The sequence below is a fragment of the Lactuca serriola genome, chromosome 7, assembly GCF_051521515.1.
Source record: "Lactuca serriola cultivar US96UC23 chromosome 7, Lser_US96UC23_V15, whole genome shotgun sequence".
In the NCBI taxonomy this organism is placed as follows: domain Eukaryota; kingdom Viridiplantae; phylum Streptophyta; class Magnoliopsida; order Asterales; family Asteraceae; genus Lactuca; species Lactuca serriola.
In genome coordinates, this window is record NC_136414.1 from 91771520 (window position 1) to 91775320 (window position 3801).

Here is a 3801-nt window from a genome sequence, read left to right on the forward strand (position 1 = left end):
TCATCATCAAAGCACGGAACCTCATTCTCACAACCGATACACGACATAACAATGAGGGCCATTGCCCTGATATATTCCTTTTAACCACCTGAAACTGCTGCTAAAAAGCATGCTACACTTATATGGGCACCTTCCGGGGTCTTTTCCATCTCAGTCTCCACTAATGACTCTTTTGTATCAGAAATACCTCGCAACAGACAAACTGCCCACATATTCTGATGAAAAGGTCACCACCAATGCTACCCCACGGGGTTTTCCTCCAAACTCTGAAACCGGAAACTCGATATCTCCTTCGCTTCTCCCAGAAAACGGGAACAACGCAACTCTTGCCACAGAAGGTAACATATCATCCATCAGCCGATGGCCCGACTCAGACCTCGATCCTCAAATAAACATAATCTCTACTCATCCGTGAGCCTTGCGACTCCCACTAACATCTCACCAATAAAATTCTTCGGGAATGAACTCGATTTCCCTTTTTCAGGTATACTCCATTTAAACTTGCTCGACATGGACCTCTGGCCCCCACAATCTATCTCCTGATCCCAGACTAGGCAACCACCACGGGACAACTGGTAAAACCAGAAGCACTAACCGCCACGAATCATGGTACCCGAACCATGTGATCACCTCTCGGTCTGCTACGAATCATGGTACCCAAACCATGTTATCTCCTTCCACTCTGCCGCAAATCATGGTACTCGAACCATGTTATCTCTTCTTAATCTACTACTCAGAACCTCTGGAATTCTCCCTATTTCGAGTATGGGTCCTCTGCTTTCAGTAGTACGGGCCCATACTACCTTCCACATCTACCTATACTTTCCACCCGGGTCGTCCTAGATTTCCTAAGTAGTTGCTCAACTTTCCCGATCACCAATCCCGCTACACACATTCTCCCTACAGTGAATATTCTACTCCATTAGCGTACTCATTTGACTCAGTCACTTTCCTAGGCTCTTCCTAGGTTCTCACACTTCTCCGCCATCAGCTGCTGAAGAATCTCTCATGATGCCAACCACCTACCTCCTGAATATCGTCATATTCACTTAGTAGTTGACTCCCATCATCAAGAATTCCACAAAGCACGAAGCAAACAACATTCGGGCATCGAATAACCTCCACCAACACATAAAACCACTCTAGGTTACAACTCTATTTTCTCTTCTCGCTCTCAAGAGGTGTCACCGAACTCCAGTAACCCTACCCCACGCGGGTATGTAACTACTCTCTCAGTAGGCTCCTCCACTATTCATCTAGGTATCTCTACTAGCTTACTCCTCTACTCAAATCGCTCTCTCTCTCTCTCTAAAAGATTCCTGCTGGATACTCTTACTCCGCACATACTCAAAGCACATCACAAATAGCAAAATTCCTAGGCTAAGGCATCACAAATCATGCAACTCTAGCCCGAAGATATGAAATACCTAGCCTATCTTCTAGCATGCATCACTAATATCTAAATAATAACTCACAATAAAAACAAGTAAGGGTATTTTGGGAAATCACCGTTCGGGCTCTGGCTGATTGTACACACTACTCCTTCTCATTTTTCCTCTTAGAAACTCTTGCTCGTTTTAGAAAATCATTTCTATTGAAAATCTTTCTCAATTCCTCAGTTTGAGTTTAGATATACCCGAAGGTGCATCCGAATCCCTCAAACCAAAGCTCTGATACCAAATTGTAACACCGTAAATTTTCAAACAAATTTCTCTTTTAACAAAAAATCACATAATTCTCATATCACGTTTCACAAAAACTCCATTTAATTTATTTACAAAACACAACTCTATATATATATTTTTAAAATAATAATCCAGGATCCTCAAATCATAACTCCTTCTCTGGTGTGTACAATCGAGTCGGTTCCTTCCTGCGATTCTGAGAAAACCTAAAACACATAACACGTAACACATAACACGGTAAGCACGAAGCTTAGTGAGCTCCCCAAAATACCACACACCCAACTCATCACCCACTCGAGGCTATATCACTGTAAGACCCTCCGATCAATGTGTCTCAGTGGGACTCTCTAGTCCCACGGTTCGTTGGACCCTTTGGTCCGGTTTATAAAGCTCCGCATAGCATAAATCACAAAGACATAATGCATAGCATACAACATAAAGCAGGATAATGTAATACTCAATGTAAACACATAAGACCCTCTGGTCACACATAAGTACCACTCTAGGTAATGTAAAGTGAGAAGAATCACCTCGGATGATGAATAACCCCTATAACATTGTTGCTACGCACCGACCTCTAACTCTGAGCCAAAACCACAATTAACCCATTTAGAAACTACGTCCAGACTCTCACTCAATAGGTCTAAAGGAAGACCACTAACCAGCCCATTAAAAGCCTAAAACCCATTGGGCCCACCAAGGGCTAATAATAAATGGGCTCACCCGAAGCCCACTCTCAAAACTAAATGGCAAGCCCAACACAAGGCCCAAGGTAAAATATAATATTTCTCTGCTCATAGTCTCTAATTCACAAGCCGAAAGATTTAGGCCCAACCCTCATGGCCCATGATAAGATCAAACCCAAAAGCCCACAGTGGGGTTACGCGAGGCATACCTCTCTTGTTACGCTCAGAGTACTCATGCATGCATGAAACTGCTCGGGGACTCCAACCTAGTACGCGGGGAGTATTGGAACTTACGTTGGGCGTACGTCCAGTTTTGCTTTAGTCCATTCTCTTGGTCTTAACCCGTTAAGACCTTAACTCATTTCTCAGATCTGAACTACCTATCATCTCTTACTCTATAAGTTAGTGACTTTAAGCCTTTGCATGGCTGATAAGGTCACAAACACATAAAACTCTTATTCTCTTAACTCAAAATGCTCAAATCTCATGCATGGGTTGATTCTCACGTTCAAGACCTCATTTTTATGGATCCTCACCACTAGAAACACTTAAAATGACAAATATTGAGCTCTGGAGTGCAACAACTCATAAAGCCTCAAGCTTTGGGACCAAAAGCCCTAAAATGGACCATATCATGCACAAAACAAAAAGGATGGGAAAGCTTTGAGCTTTATACCTCCAAATGATGCTCCAACCACAAAAAGCTCAGATCCAAAGCCTAGACTCCATCTCTATTCTCTTCCATGCTCCTTCTTTACTCAAAAAATTCCACAATAACACTTATAAGCTCACAATGGTCACACACAAGCTCAAGAATGAGGATTAGGGTTTAGGGGGGTTTATTGAATGAGGATGGTGGCTAGGAATGAGGCCATCTCATTCTTTATATAAGGATAGTCCCTCTTAATTAGGGTTTTCTTTTGTGCCTAGTATGCCCAACGTACCCTCTGGTACGCCCAGTGTACTAGGTGGCTCAACTTAAATGTCATGATCATGAGTACGATAAGCGTACATACACATACGCCCAACGTACTTCGCTGCCATCAATTTCAACTAAAGGACTCACCTTGCCAAATCATCAAACTGTCATCGCTTCCTCGACATAACCCCGATTCCCTCGAACCTCATACCCTCGGATAGGTGATGAGATGCCCTAAGCTCCTAGCAACTCGTCACAACCCCGAGACTCCCTCATGCCCGGTTTGCAGCCCATGAACCCTAATCACGTACGATCAGAAACAGGATGTTACAATTACATAAGAGTTGTAATTGGTTATCATAACCTACTGTGACAACCCAACACTTTTACACCGTGCAAACGATCCATGTATCTATAATTCACTGGAATTTAACATCTTTTAGCAAAATATTGGATCCGCGCGAGTGCTTTAGGCCTAATATATCATAGATATGGGCCTTAGGAAGGGTTA